Genomic DNA, 16,741 nt, shown 5'->3' on the forward strand with positions numbered 1-16,741 from the left:
AGCCTTTATATTTTTATCAACTTTGGTTATTTAGCTAAGAATTCATTGTTCAAATATCTCTTTGAAGATACTTACACTTAAAATTTAAATATATAATATAATAGTTTATATTATGTGCTTATTCTCCATGGAGGCATTACTTTTGCACCATAAATATACAGAAATAAATATTTTACTTTGAATTTAAAATGTCACTTTACATTGTTACAAGGGCAATGATAGGCTGTTTATCAACAAAATGCTCTTATTCTGTTTGTCACTTGCCCTTATTGGCCCTTCTCAGTTTAACCTTCAGAGTCAGAAACATTACAGAGGCTGGATGATTTCTACATATGGAAATGGTCTGTTTTGTACCATGTTTTCGGGTATCTAGGATGTTCACTATTGAAAGATACACTAGTCTGACATGTTTGGAACTTTATTTTATAATTTAAAACTGTCAATAGAAACATGGATCATTACTGTTTTGTTATTTCTTATCACATTGTATAACGTTTGATGTAAGGTAAACTGTGAGAATTGGTGCTAATAATATTGATTACTTATTGAAAATGGTAATTAAATGTTCACCAGGGGTAAGAATTTAGGTTCTTTCTTTAGAAAAGGAACTGTACTAGTTATAGTAATTGAAAGGTTTGCTTCATTTGTATTCCTGCTTATGTGATAAGACATTCTAACTTTACACTTTTCAAATCATATAAAGATGATATGCACAGGTGAATATGATTCAGATGCTTGAAAAAGAGCATTCTGTAATTTTCAGATTTCAAGATATAATAAAGTTAAAATAACTGCAAAATTTGATACCAATTTCTTATTTTAAATTAAAAAGTTATAAGACATATTCTGATCAGGCCCCCCATCTACTTCCAGATCCCCTCATTTACCTACCCATCCAAATCCATGCTTTTTCTCTCTGTAGAAAATAAGCTGGCAAATAAAAAGTAAACAACAAATCACGATAAAAACAACAGCAAAAAAGCATAAGAAACACACACACACACACACACACACACACACACTAAAAGTATAAAAACACAAAATTAAAAACCCTACAATATGCCAAAGCTCAGTAAGATAATAAATAAATAAACAAAAGCAATATTAGGAAAAAATTCACAGAAACACCATTGCGTTTGTTTTCTGTTGACTCTCTACTTCTGGTATAGCCCCGTATGTGTGGTTTATAAAACCACTGAGACGCCATTGGAGAAGATAGATTTTCCTTTACAAGTGATTGTCAATTGGAGATATTTTTGTTAGGAGTAGAAAATTTGTACACTTCCCCCTTTCACCACTGGGACCTATCTGGCTTGAACCTATGCAGGACTTTATGCATGCTGCCACAGTCTTTGGGAGTTCATAAATGTGTCAGTTCTATTGTGTCTGGAAGACACTATTTTCTTGTGCCATCACACAGGGCCTAGTTCCCTCAGATGAATGGTGGGGACTCCTCTTGCCCCTTGCCTTTGGTTGACCTATGTGGAAGAGATAAAGAGGAGCAGCCTATGTGGCCATATTAGAGATTTGGAACATGGTTCACTGAAGACAATAACTCAGACAGTCTAGTGGTACCTAGATGGGTGGTCTTGTGTAGTTGGTGTACCAAAAGCTATGGTATGGCTGCAGGGTGGATAACTCTTGAGACTGGCAGGATCCACCATTCTTTCACATCTTGAAAGAGGGCTTTACTCTCTTTTTGTGAGTAGATAAGTTGGCGAGGGGTTGGAGGGAGCTATGAATCAGGAAAGGCAGAAAAGTGTTCACCAGATATCTCTACTGTTTGTCAGGCCACCTGATCTGGTGTTTTCACTATTTGGTATCTCTTGATTGATAACCTCTACCTCCACTGGGAATCAGACCACATCAAGGAAAGAATTTCATTTTTGTTTTTAACAGTTTTTCTTCAGCCATTAATAAACCTCTTTTCTTATGAATCATAACATGGGCATGAAAGGTGGAAAAGATATATTTGGTGTCTCTATCAATATTTATTCATTTGTCCTTTCCCCAGAATAGGGCTTGAATGAGAGCAATTAACTCTGTCTTTTAAGCCCTTGTGCTCTGTGGTGAGGCTTGTGCCTATGTGGTAACCCATTAGGTAGTTACTGTTGCCCTGGCCTTCCAGACTTGGTTGATGAAAAGTCTGCTCCCATAGGTGTTGGGTGTAATTTTAAAAAAATCCACACTTGCTCCATTTAGGTGCCCGCAATGGCTGTCTCACCCAGCCCCCATGGCTAGCTTCACCAAGCCACTCAGGTCTCTGTACCTTGGCTGGTGCAATGGCCACCTCATCCAGCTCCTGTGTCTAGCTTAAGCTTTTGCTATAAATACTGGGAACTGTGGTCACTCCATGACCATCTACCCCCATGGTTAGCTCTGATGACAGCCAATGACTGCCACTCAGCTACAACCTCTCTTTTGCCCACTGGAATCATCACAAATGGAAAACACCAGACAATCTTAATATTTAAAATCAACCAGATGTCACAACCTCTAGGCTCAGAATCTATTCTCTTAAACCCATCAGCTATTCTGTATTGGAATTCATCTCGTGGCGGAGGCTGCCACTGGGCCTAATAGCTCCCAGGCCTACATAGTTTCCATCTTCTCTGTTCCATACATAGCCTTCCCAAAAAGGACTTCTCTCTATTGTGTCCTCCTCTTCCTCTCTGTGACCCAGAAAGCCCACCTCCATATACTTGCCCAACAAGTGGCTTCTGTCATCTTTCTTTAGGCAATCAAACAATGAGGGACCACCCCCTACCCCCCCCCCTGCCTACACAAGTCAGTCTCTGGCTCAGGCAAGGCAGTGTCATGGAAGTTTGGGTGACTGGCCTAAGAAATGCCTAGCTTGTCTCCACAGTCACGACCAGGAACCTAGAATCATCATCAGGCATCAGTGTCACAGAACTGGGACTGACTATTCTCTATAGCAGTAGAAATAAAACAGCACTGATCAAGTAACAGACTTTTGATATTAAGAGATGTATACATTTTACATTTGTTGGGCCTTTGCTCTCATAGGAGGGTTTTGACAGCATGGGGAGCCATTAGACTCAGATACTGGTCTAGAGTGAGCTTGTCAGCTTCCCTTACTAGTATAGGGATCATGGATATTGGGTACAAACAGGATGGACAGTGGAAGACCATGCTCGATCAACTATGCTACAGTTATCTTCCAGAATCCCAGAGCCTGAGTTAAATTTTCCTTTGCAATGCCCCAAACTACATGGACAAAAAGATAGAACAATTTAGTAACATTTGGTAGAACTAAAGCTAGAGCTCTGATGAGACCCTGATTTAGTTCTTAGGAAGCTTGTTCCTCTGCTTCAATCATATTTAAAGGTTGGTCTCCCACAATGGACAACTAAAGGGTCTGGGCTATGTCAGCAAACCCAGGAATCCAGAGCCTGAAATATTGTGCTACCTCTAGGAAGTCACATATTTACTTCTTAGTTTGAGGACTGGGAATACAGAGGATGGCTTTCTTCTGGACAATATTAAAAGTTCTACCTTGAGCAAACTTTTATCACAGAGAGGAGACATCTGTCTGTCAGGCTAAGCCCTTTGGGTGGGCAGGGGTTGTACAATATACAAATGTCTGGAGTGCCTGGAGAAAGTCCATATGTCTGTGTAAAATGCTGTTAGTAAGAGCTCATATACATAACAAAGAAAAGTGGAGTCAGGATATGGCATTCAAATCCTGTTCAGTCTTTTTATAACGTTTCCCTAACAGGAGGTAAGGGGAATTTTTGAACCCTTAAGGTAGTCTTGCCCATGTTGGTTGACTGATCTCGTTGGATATTGCATCACTCCATTCAAAGGCAAATATGTGTTTTCTCACTGGTGCCAGGGGAATGAAAAAGAAAGCATCCCTTAGTGTCTAGAATCATATAGACCAGGTAGTCAGACAGGGTGGAGACTGAACAGAGCATATGAATTTGGAACCGTAGAATGCATGATTTGTCTGCTTATTAACTTCACAGAGATTCCAGACCAGGCAATTATCTGAGGTTGTTCTTTATAGACAGGCAAGAAAGACATATTCCAAGCCAATCAGCATGTGGTAAGGATGTTAGCTTCCAATAGAACAATTCAAAGTCCAGTCTTTGGATTCACAGGATTTTCTGGACACTTATCTTTGTGACTTCTGCCAAGAGACTTAGCAGGACTGGTGGGTCACTGTTGTGCTATATAGATCACGAGCATGAGCTCGGGTTCTGGATTTGTTTCTTCTGTAGAGTCTGGAAGAGCTAGAAGACATTCTTCAGATAGAAGGGTAGTTAAGCTAAGTTGGTATGCAGCTGCAATGGGAATTTTAGCCCTTTGAGGAATAATGATCATGGTGGTGCTTTATTTTTAAAAACTATCCCTACCTAGAAGGAGGAAAATGACAATCTTGAATGACCTGAAGGAGTAAGTCACCTGTCTGTGGCCCAGGATAATTATTCTTTCAGATGTGAGGTGATTGTCCTCAATCATGCCCACGTCTTCCTGTACTCTTCTTTTTATTTGCAACCAGTCCCATTGTAGTGTTTAAAATAAAAACATATGCCCAGGTTTCCAATAAAAGCTTAATTTGATATTCTTCTATTGACACAGTGACCAAGGGGTATTAGAGGCCTGAGACTATATATAAAATAGCCCTTTATTCTAGTTCACTATCCATCTTCCTTGTGACAGGAGGATTATGCCATTGCTTTTCTGGGTTTGGAATGGCTCAGGTCTTCATTCTTTCTATGTCCCTTTCTTTATAGTAATCACATTGATCCCTTTCCCAGTAAGACCTTCTTCATTCTTTCCATTCTGGTTTTCGAGGACCTATCCTCTAGACATAAGCAGTAAAGAGCTCTGGCTTGGTTGACTAGAAAGCAATCAACATAATACTTTCCTGTAGTTCATCAGCAGTCAAGGCAGCCTTCTCTCTTCTTTAGTATATGTTACTGAAAACCTTTTGGACTACTTGAGTGAGCTGGAAAGTAGTCCTTCCAAGTAAAAAGCCTCTAGCTTTTGGTGTTTATTTTGTGAATACCCTGGGCTTATTTAGTGACAAAAAGAAAATTTAGTGCTCTAGCCTTTTCCAGAGCCAATGGGTCAAGAGTGGTAAAGTAAATTTTTGTTTGATGGAGTTTGTGACCCCTTGGGAAAAAGATCATAGACTCAATTCAGATTATAATTAGTTGTATTTAATAAAGCCACTAGAAGGACAACAATATCTGAGTCAAACTTGACACTGCTGTGTAAAAAGAGAATAGGCAATTTTAAAAGGCAAAACCCAGAAGAAGACCTTTGCATCTTTACAAGCAAGTCAAGTTCTCCTCTGCCATAATTAGGTAGTCAAGGCAACCTCAAAGTAGTCATTGAATGTCTGCATAAACAAGTTACAGAAGCCAAACAGCACTTTGCCATATCATAACAAGTAGATAGTCACAAATGTACATTGGGGGGGGGGGGCGTCTCTGTGTCAGCATTACTGGGAACATACCTTCCAAGGCCTGGAGTTAGAGACAAATGGCTAGTGGGTACTAGGATGGATGCCTAGTATAAAATGGAAATCTTTTACTCATCTATCATGTAATCACTCAAGAAATGCCTTGGGACTTTTGTGGGCCCTGGAGATTTTTAGTGGCTTTTCAAGTTGTGCCCTGAATTCCAAGTACTGGTGAAGATTTTCCAGGGCTTGGGAACTGGGGTATAAAATGGATTCCCAAGCAGTGCACTTACACAGCAAAGCTGTCTCAGCAATCAGTACCCATGGCTCAGGTGAAAAAGGTTTTCTTTGCCTCAATATATTCCCTTTCCTCTGAAGTCAAAAGATAATCAAAATTTGCTGGCAATCATCCCACAGTGGGTGATAGCTGTGGAGGACAGATTCCAGGAGGACATTGAGGGCTTGGATTTTGTCAGAAGAGGGGTGGGGTTGTGATTTTCCAGTAATACAAATCTCAAGTAGAGAAAGGGATGTATATTAGGAAAGGATCTTGCCCTTCCCATAAGTCTCTGCCTCCACCTCCAGATAGAATGGGCATCTATCAAGGGAAAGACAGAAGCTTGGAATAACTAATTCAAATCTGGAGCATTGGCAGGCCCTCAAGCAGGATTCCAAAAGCAGCAAAGGAAGTGTAGTGGAGGGGGAAAACTGGATGTCTCCATCAGGAGCCATTGTGATGGTTACAAAGGGAAAAGGGGGCGGGACAGAAGGTATATAGATCCAGAAGGGGCAAGATTGATAGAGTATGGTAGGATAAAATAGAAGAGTCTGAGGTTGGGATGATATTTTAGAAACCAAAACAATATGATAATACCTAAAGTGAATCTTAAGATAAGAGAGTAGATTTTGAACAAGTGCCAAACATTGATCAATACAGACCAGGGTACCCTGGGGATCCTGTGAACTTGAGTGAGACTGATTTCACAATGGCTGGGTCTACAGACTGATCAATGGCCATACCACTACCACTTCATAGCAGGGCCAGTCGATATCACAAAAAGTATGCAGCTTTTCCTTGACAGTTAACTCCTGTATTCTTCCCAAATACTTGGGAGAAATTATTTATCATACTTGAAAAGGGTGAGAGTTTAGAGTTTGTGTAGTCCCCATGTTAATAGAAAGTTTAAGTGATTCAGTGAAGTAGACATTTTCCCAGGACCAACTCAGAAGCAATGAAGAAAAGATAAACACATGGAAGACTTGTTAGAGACCCTCATGTTGTGGGGGCCATTAAGAAGCCTAGTCCAGGGTGAAATTCCAGGAGCAGTGTAATTTGACTGGAGGAGAAAGGAAACAATTTAAGGGAGTTTGCAGACAAAAAGACCAAGCAAACAACAGCATACAAAGGATGCTGCCAAGTTGGGGAAGATGGGTTAGTTTTCTCATTAAATTAGAGCAAATGTGCAGAGCAGACCAGCTTCTTCTCAGGACCAACAAAAGAGACAAAATACAAACACCAACAACTGAGTAGTACTCAATGTCTGGCCATTATTGAAGGCCATTATTCTCTTTTTGCTTAATTTATGTAGCAGTTGGTAATAATAGAATGCATCACTTTATTTGGAGAGCCTCGGCAAGATTTCCCATGCCTAGTGGGACTTAGCCTTCCTCTGGCCCTTCTGGTAGGGAGAGGTTTCAGGGGAGGTACCCATTGAGAAATGGTCCAGTGCCCCACTCCTCTTACTGAGTCCAGAAATGTCTTGAATGACTGCCATGTTCCTGGGCAACAAAACAGAGCCCTTGATACTTACAAGAGATCCGTCTTATATACTCAATTCAGTTGGTTCTGCTTGAGGATGACAAGCTCCATGGGGAGACTTCTAATTAAGATTGATAGACCCTTCCCAGATAGCCTTCTTCTAAATAAAAGGGTAAAACTGTTGTGTGGGGAGCCATTTTCTGAATGAAGAATTTGCCAAATAAAGATGATTTTCCAATGTTTCCACACTAAGTTGGGACACCAGTAGCAAAAGACACAGTTTACTGGTTCTGCCTCTTATGAAATACCTGTTTTCAGTTTTGTTTGAAAGAATGGTCAGCCATCTGTATGAGTGATTTAATGCATGCTAATCAATACACAATACACAATTTCTGTATCTATTCCTCTGTTGAAGGACATCTGGGTACTTTTCAGCTTCTGGCTATTATAAATAAAGCTGCTATGAAAATAGTGGAACATGTGTCCTTGTTATATGTAATCACAGGAGGCAATACAGAGACAAAGTGTGGAGTAGAGACTGTAGGAAAGTCCATCCAGAGACTGCCCCACCTGGGGATCCATCCTATATACAGCCACCAAATGGTATTATATTTCGGATACCAAGAAGTATATGCTGACAAGAGCCTGATACAGGTGTCCCCTGAAAGGCTCTGCCAGAGTCTGATGAATACAGTTGTGGATGCTCCCAGCCAACGATTGGACTGAGAACAGGATACCAATAGAGGAGATAAAGAAAGTACTGAAGGATCTGAAAGTGTTTGCAACCCCATAAGAAGAACAACAATATCAACCAATCAGACCCCTCCCAGAGCTCTCAGGGACTAAACCACTAACCAAAGAGTACACACGGTTGGACCCATGGCTCTAGCTGCATATGTAGCAGGGGATGGCCTTTTCAGGCATCAATGGGAGGAGAGGCCGTTTTTCCTGTGAAGCCTCAATGCTCCAGTGTAGGGGAATGCCAGGGCAGGGAGGTTTGAGAGAGTGGATGGTAGTCGGGGAGCACCCTCATAAAAGCACAGGGAGAGGGGATGAGATAGGGGTTTCTGGAGGGAAAATATGGAAAGAAGATAATATTTGAAACGTAAATTAAAAATATCCAGAGAGCCTGGGGCACAGGCCTATGAAATTTTGCTGTGAGAACCCAGAGTACAGAGAGTACTTGGCAATGCTTGTAGAAAAGGTTCCTTTCCAGCCCACAGTAAGGACTGGGCCTCTCTCAGAGGGAATTGAAATCTGCCTGGAAAGGCTGTGCTTGCAGACTAGACACGCAGGCTCTTTTCCATTTGGACCAGCAGAGAACTTGGGGCACAGGCCTGGTGAGGATGCTCCGTGAGTACCCAGAGCGCAGAGAGTACCTGAGAGTGCTTGTGGAAAAGGTTCCTTCCCGGCCCACAGTAAGGACTGGGCCTCTGTCAGAGGAAACTGGGATCTGCCCGGGAAAGGCGATGCTCGAAGATCAGCTCCACAGGCACTTTTACACCCGGACCAGAGGTGAGCCTGACACATAGGCCCTGGGAGGGCACACCGGGAGTTCTCAGAGAGCAGAGAGTACTGTGCTCTCTGGAAAAGGGTCCTTTTTGGCCCAGAGAAAGAGCCATGTCCCTGCCAGTAGTACTCAGGACCTGTGAGCAGAGGCTGAGCTCCCAGAACAGACTCACAAGAGCTCCCACATCTGAGCCCACAAAGACAGGACTGAGTCACTGCCACCAGAACTCACTGCTTGCTCACAAAAAGCACTAAGTAGCAATTTTCTTCCTGAGTCCACAGGCCCTTAGGTTCACAGGAAAAACAGGTTCTGGCCACTGATAACAAGACCTCGTATAATCACAGATAATAATCTACTCAGACACAGTTAAAAGTCGAAGTTTGAGATGGGGAGTTCCAAATACTTGTGTTATCTGGGAAATGTAACATTCATAATGATACAGTAAAAGCCATTCAGTCTTGATAATATGTAGTGGTAAATTAAACGTCCTGATTAAGATGAGGTATTGGTCAACATGCTAATATCAGCTAGGATAATCTATGCTAGATGCTGCAGTAACAAATCCTGAACTCTCCAAGGCATTGCTTATTTTCACAGGCAAAATCTACTTTCAACCTGCTGCTTCTTTTTTGTGCCTTTGAATTTCTGTAGCTCCCAATATCATCATATAAAAGGAAGTGAGAAGTTGGTCTGGGACTTTTTTTAGTGCTTCATTCCCGAGCCCTTTGTAAAAAATAAAAATAAAACAAAGTGTAGAGAGTTGGAAAGAGTTTTACTTATTTTTTTCCATATCTGAACTGGGCCCCTTTTCTGCCCCTGTCCCTTCTAGATTCCTCCCTCCTTCTACTTCCCAGAGATAGATAAAGTGTAGAAAGTTAAAAAGACTCACTCCAAGAAGAATAAAGAAATGGAAAGATTTTGTGATGCACATATAGGGGTTTCTGATGAGATGTTTGGCATATTTTTCAGTTTAAAGAGATTACAGACATGGCTTTTTATTTGTTTACTTTTGCTTTTGTTTCTGGTTTGGATTTTTTGTTTGTCCGATACTATGTACTGTACTCAGAGGCTTTAACATGCTAAGTGTGTGTTCTATCATTGATCACTCTAAGCCTGGAAAACAGGCTTTTGAGTTATGCCAGATTGGTGGCCTGAGTATAATTGATATAGTGTATAGGTGTGTATAGGTGTGTGCAAGCTTGCTGTGTCTAGTTAGAGGTCATTTTTGTACCTAAAGAAGGTACTAATTTTTCCAATTTTTGCCATTCAAAATTTTTAGCCTTATGTTACAGCTCTTCCATTTTGTTCAAAGTAGAACTGTATATTTAAATGTCTAAATCCTCAATTTAAAAGTACATCTTAAGCATATATGACTATAGGCCAAAAATGTTTTGAAAGACTAATTTACTTTGTATGACATCTGTCTGAGCTTTGTAGCCTAGGAACATGAGGTCTTAAATTGTTTTATCAACGGGATAAAACAAATACAAAATTTTTCAGCAGAACTTCAGATCTTCCTTAGTTTAGCTTGGTTCAGTTTCAAGTACATTAGGACAATTACATAACACTCAACACAGACTCCCTGTATTCCAGATCATTATCAAGCTGTGAGATCCAGAAGCATTGGGAGAGACTATAAAGTGTTGAACATAACTGGAACATAGGATAGTGGGGGCTTATTATGAATTTAAGAGATATTAACAAGGCCTAGACTAGGAAGGATCTTCAGTTATCTTTTTTTAATGAGAAAAAAAGAAAAAAAAAACATATTAAAGGTACCACTGAGATTGACCAGGCTCCACTCAGTGTAAACATTTGTTAGTGTTGTTTCTTAAGGACTGCCATATTAACTGTTCTTACTATTACTGACTCTCTATGTAGTTTTGATCTACATTTCCCTTGTGGTTAAAGATGCTGAGAATTTTAACATATTTTCTATTTTCACTTCATTTAGGACTGACCAATTTATTTTATTGATGGATTATTTGTTCTCTTATATTGTTTAATTTTTGAGTTTTTATTAAATTCTTTGTATTAATCCTTTGTATGAGTAGCTAACAAAGATATCTCGACTTTTTTTAGGTAGCTCTTGACTTTTAGTTATTTGCTCTGTTGTATAGAAGCTTTTCAGTGTTCCAGTTACTTTTGAGTGGGGCAGCAAATATCATGAGAAACAAAGAATTATAGAGATCATTCTGATAATGGTTGGACTTTGGTCTGTGTAAAGGATAGTCTTACTTTTTTAAGTGCATCTGTAATTAACTAAGAGTCTAAACCACTGGGCACACCTGTGAGGGATTTTTAGTTAATTGGATCATTTGAGGTAGGAAGACCCAATTTAATTCCATATCACTTGAGGTCAGAAGACTCACCTTAATCCGGGCCACATCTTCTCTTAATAGCCTAAATAAAATACAAGGAAGAAAGCTTTTTCTCTTTGCCTGCTTGCTCTCACTCTCACATCTTCAATATTAGAACATACTTTCAGATTCTAGCATATAACTAAGTCCAGCTGAGACACTCACCCTCAACAACTAGATTCTTGAACTTTCTGTTAGTACAAAATCTGTTATTAAACTAGCTGGACTAGAGCCTATAAATTACTTCAATAAATCCCTTTTCTCACACACACACACACACACACACACACATTATATTCGTTCTATCAGTTCTCTTTCTCCAGAGAACCCTGACTGATATAGATTGTGGTACCAGGAGTAGGATCTTGCCTTGAAGGTACCATTTCCTTTTGTTCCAATTTGAATCGTTTTTGGAATCAATTTCTTTAAACTTTGTATGTACTTGAGTACAGGACTTGGTTCCAATATTACATTCCCTGCTGTTCCTTTTCTCTACAAACTGCACTTGCTTTTTTTCATTGTTATCTTTGTAAGAGTGATTTACAATAACTCTATGATACAGTCAATACTAGGCTCTCTCGAAATCTCCTCTGCTGCCACTATTAATCCAAAACTCTTCAAATTAGCCTCCAAAATTTTTTAAGATGAGGGGACAAGCAGTCACTGTCATGTCAAAATAGTATAAAAATTGTTTATAGGCCACTTATTAATATTATTCCCCTCTGAAACCATTACTTCCCCAGTTCCAGAATGTATAATTGGAATAGATATACTTAGAACTAGGCAGAATTCTCACATTGGTTCCCTGACCTATGGAGTGAGGGCTATTATAGTTGGAAAGGCTAAATGGAAGCCTTTAAAGTTGACTCTGCTGGAAAAAATAGTGAATCAAAAACAGTATTATATCCATAGAGGAATTGCAGAAATTAGTGCCACCATCAAGGTTTTGAAACATGCAGGAGTGGTGGTTCCCACAACATATCCCTTTAACTCTGCTATCTGGCCACTGCAGAAGACAGATGGGTTGTAGAGTATCAAAGTTGACTATTGAAAATTTAATTAAGTAGTAATTCTGATTGCAGCTAGTGTACCAGATGTGGTAGTCTTTATTTGAGCAGATTAACATATGGCCTGGTACATAGTATATAGCCATTGATGTAGAGATTACAATTCAAGGAGGGTCCCAGATACCAGCTCCATAAAATAGAAGAAATTGGCAGCTTGAGCTATGTGGCTCACAATTTAGACCGAAGAAGGATATCAGAAAGGGGTTGTGGAATATTCTCCCATTCGTAAGGAAAGCCATGGTAGCCAGATGTTTAGCAGGACAGCCAGTCCCTGCATGAAAACACAGAAAGACCATTGTGTGAAACAGTGAAGGTGAAGCCTGGATTATATTGTAGACCCCAAGATGTTGGTAATATCAGAGACATGAGATATCTTCCCAGGAGAGCCACTAACAGTGTATGTAACCAGCCCAAGAGGGAGAAGCATGTTACATTCAACAAAACTGAAAGAAGTTGGAAATCTGAAGAGTTCTTTGACATCAGGCATATAGATACAGAATTTGAAGCTTGCCTTGCTGGTTCTTGGTCTTGCTTCAGTACAGTATTTCCTCACCAAGTTCTTCCCCCTGGCCCCTTTTTGGAATGGGAATGCATGTTCTGTGCCTTTGTTATGTTGGAAGTTTGTGATCTGCTTTTTTTTATTTTATGGGATTTATAGTTAAGAGGTTACCTTGAATCTCAGAAGAGACTTTGGACTTTAGATTTTAAAGTGCTGAGATTGTGAAAGACTATGAGGACTTCGCAAGTGGAACTAAAGTATTTTGTGTTATGATATGGCTACACGTCTGTGGGGGCCAGGGAGTAAAATTTGATGGGTTAGATGAAAATGACCCATATAGGCTCATATATTTGCAGCCTTAGTCCCTGGATGATGAATTGTTTGGAAAGGATTAGAAGGTGTGGCATTGTTGGAGGAGTTGTGTCACTGGAAGTGGACTTTGAGGATTCAAAAGCTCATACTAAGCCCTACCCCAAGCCCATTCCTCTCTCTGTCTCTGCCAGTTGCCAGTGGGACAGAATATAGAGCTCTCAGCTATTCTCTAGCACTGTGCTTGTCTTCTCCCCCATAACAATAATGAACCAACCCTCTAAAATTGTAAGCAAGCCCCCACTTAAATGCTTTCTTTCTTTTATAACAGTTGTCTTGATCAGAGTGTCCTTTTACAGCAATAAAATAATAACTAAGACAGGTTGGGAGCACTAAGGAAGCAGGAGCTAATCATAATTTGGTACAGTACCTGAGATGCATGCTCCTCTGTTGGAAGCCGTTTGTGCCGCACCCAAAGATGGCACCAGCTTCCCGCCGATGACTCAGCATACAGAGCTGTTGTCCAGCCCAAGGGATGCAGTGAGCATGTGCCACGCACGTCACAGCCTGCACTCGGGCATGCTAATGAGTTACTGGAGGGCGCACCAATCAGGTAGCAACACGAGTCTCCTGGGCATTTATAAGCAGTGAATTTTCCTTCCACGTGGTCCCCTGATCAAGAGTACTGTACAATAAAGGTTGTTCGCAGAAGAATCCTGTTGTCACACGTCATTCTTGCCGGCGAGACATAGGGCGCGCGACAAGTGGTGCCGTAAATCCCGGGAAGCCTTGAACACCGCTGGCGCCAAGGGGACCCTTCAGTTCACTGAAGTGGATTCAGAACTGCGAAAAGGTAAATAGGTAAGCTCCGAGAGACATGTCCCTCTTTGGATTTTACGGGGCGCCAAGAGAGCATGCCAAAAACTGAGGCATGTCCCTTTTTGGATTCCCTCCGGCAGTAGAAGGGTTATTGCTTGCATTCGTGGTAACTGTTGTAACAATACTGCTATGGAAGTTAGTTAGACAGAAAGTTATCACCGCAGCACCAAGAGGGCGTGTCAGAAATGGAGCAGAATGAAATAGGGAGCGCTCAAGGAACAAAAATTAAAACAGGTAGGCTCCGAGAGGCATGTTCAAAACAAGTCAGAAACGGAGCGAAATTCAAAATGAAAGTGAAAGAAAACTGAAAGGTGGAAGGACTGCCAGGAGAGCTCCGGGAAAGATTGCTGGGAGAGGAAACAATTGTGCCCCGGGAAACGAAGTACAAGTTTCCAGGACAGGATACTTTGTATCCGCTAAAAGAGCAAAAAGCTTTAGAGCTGGCAGAAGAGGAGTTAGAGGATGAATTGTTTGAGTCTGAGGAGGAAGATCTAGAGGAGGAGGCAGCAGAATTTGAGGCGGAGCTATATCAGCTGGGGTGGAGGACTCCTATAGCGAAACTGAAAGCTCTTAAAGCAGCCGCCACCTCTGCTCTTCCGCTTTATCCAGGGAGGAAGTGTGAGTTCTCCTTCTGTTCGCCAGAGACACGCCATGCCCTCAGGCAAATGTTTCCCAGTTCGTGGAGGATAACATTGTTCGTAGCTATCACCCCCTCGAGCATAAACAAGTCAAAGAGTTGGCAGAGTCAGTCCAAGCTTATGAAGTCACCGCTAATTATACTATGTCTCTGATAGCGAGGTTAACTACAATAGCCATGACTCCAGCTGATTGACAGTTTGTTACCAAAGCTTGTCTCCCAAGTATGAGACAATACATTGAGTGGAAAGCCTTGTGGCATGACACTTGTCAGACCCAGGCTCGTGCCAATGCAGCCGCTGGACAGCCAGCTTGGAATTTTGAAATGTTGACAGGACAGGGACAGTGAGCAGTCAACCAAACAGCCTACCCCGTGGAAGTATATGGCCAGATAGCGTTTTGTGCCGTGAAGGCATGGAAAGCGCTCACAAATAAGGGAGAAGTGTCAGGAAATCTAACAAAAGTTATTCAGAGTCCAAGTGAACCCTTCTCAGATTTTGTGGCCCGCATGATGGAAGCAGCAGGCAAAATATTCAGAGACCAAGAACAGGCTATGCCCTTGATAGAGCAACTGGTCTTTGAACAATGCACTGAGGAATGTTGTAATGCCATTACCCCCTGCAAGGCTAAAGGATTACAAGCCTGGGTTAAAACCTGTAGGGAGATTGGAGGACCTTTAACTAATGCAGGCTTAGCTGCAGCCATACTACAGGGGCAGTGGGGGGTCCTCCTAGGAGGAGTGTCACTTATTTTCAGTGTGGGAAGCCTGGTCATATGAAGAGAGAGTGTAGAAGTCAGAGCTCTGGATTCAACCCTAAGAGTATTTCTGGCCTGTGCCCTAAGTGCAAGAAAGGGAAGCATTGGGCTAATGAATGTAGATCAATAAAAGATTTCACTGGGAGGCCCCTAGAAGCGTCAAAAAACGAACAGCGGGGCCCCGTCCTCAGGGCCCTCAAATATATGGGGCAACCAGCTCCCCAGTAGTTTGGGCGCAGGAGAACCCCCGTGGAGAGCCACTCCGCGTTCCACGGGATTGGACCTCCGCACTACCACCAGAATTGTCCTAACTCCACAAATGGGAGTTCAGCCTATCCCTTCTGATTTTCATGGACCATTACCCGCTAATACAATAGGGCTGCTTTTGGGACGGTCATCTGCCACCTTTAAAGGTGATTGATCAAGATTATGAAGGCCAACTAAAAATTATGTGCTCCTCCCCTCAGGTTTTGTTTCTTCTTCTTTATAAATTTGATTTTACTCATTTACTATTTTTTACTTATTAACTTTATACCTTGCTCACTGGCCCATCCTGGCCACCTCCCATAATCCTTCCCCCAATCCCCTTCCCTTTTCCTCTGAGTGGTTGGAGGCCCCTCTGGATATCCTCTCCCAGCCCCAGCACTTCAAGACTCTGTGAGGCTAAGCCCTTCTCCTCCTGCTGAGGCCAGACAAGGCAGCCCAGCTAGAAGAACATATACCACAGACAGACAACAGTTTTTGGGATAGCCCTGCTTCAGTTGGTCAGTATCTATAAGACCAAGTTTCTAACAGAGTATCATTAACAGTGTCACGGATTGGTACTTGCCCATGGTATAGGTCTTAAGTCAGACTGGTTATTGGTTGGCCACTCCCTCAGTCTCTGCTCCCTTTCCCATATCTGGGTTGAGCATCTTAATGTCTACCCTTTCTTATTTTTTTTTTCTCAGGATAGAAATATCTAGGTTAAGGACCCACAAAGGCACAATAAGCCTGTACTACTTGCTATCTGGATTGTGGCTGCAGAGTCCCTAGTTAAGCTTGCGTGGAGGGGGCGGTGAGGGAGATTTGAAAGAGTGAGAATGGTGAAGACTGGCCCCCCTAGGCTCCTAAGGATGCTGTACACACAATCAGGAAGCCAAGTATAATAGGCTTATCCTCCAGGAGCAAAACAGGTGAGAAGTTGGTTCAGAAGATGTGTGCCAAGGAGTTATCAATACTGATAGTATATAGAAGGGGGTGACAGTCAGGTTTGATCCTTAAATCTCTTCTGACCCTGCCTCCTGGGGCCACAAGTAGTGTTTTCTATATAGGTTATTCAGTACTTTTATTTTGCTTTCACCCAGGACAAATTGCAGCTTCCAAGCAAATTGTCCTCTAACAGAGGCCACCTGTTTATGGATAAAACAAACAAACATGGAGGAGTGAACCCAGCCTCATTACAGCTCCATTGCCCCTTCAGTTTCCCTCATTCTCCAGGAAGCAACGTGATTCAGTTTCACAAATCCTAGGACACAGCTTCATGCTGGCCT

This window comes from Micromys minutus (genome assembly GCF_963924665.1).
Source record: "Micromys minutus genome assembly, chromosome: X".
Taxonomy (NCBI): Eukaryota; Metazoa; Chordata; class Mammalia; order Rodentia; family Muridae; genus Micromys; species Micromys minutus.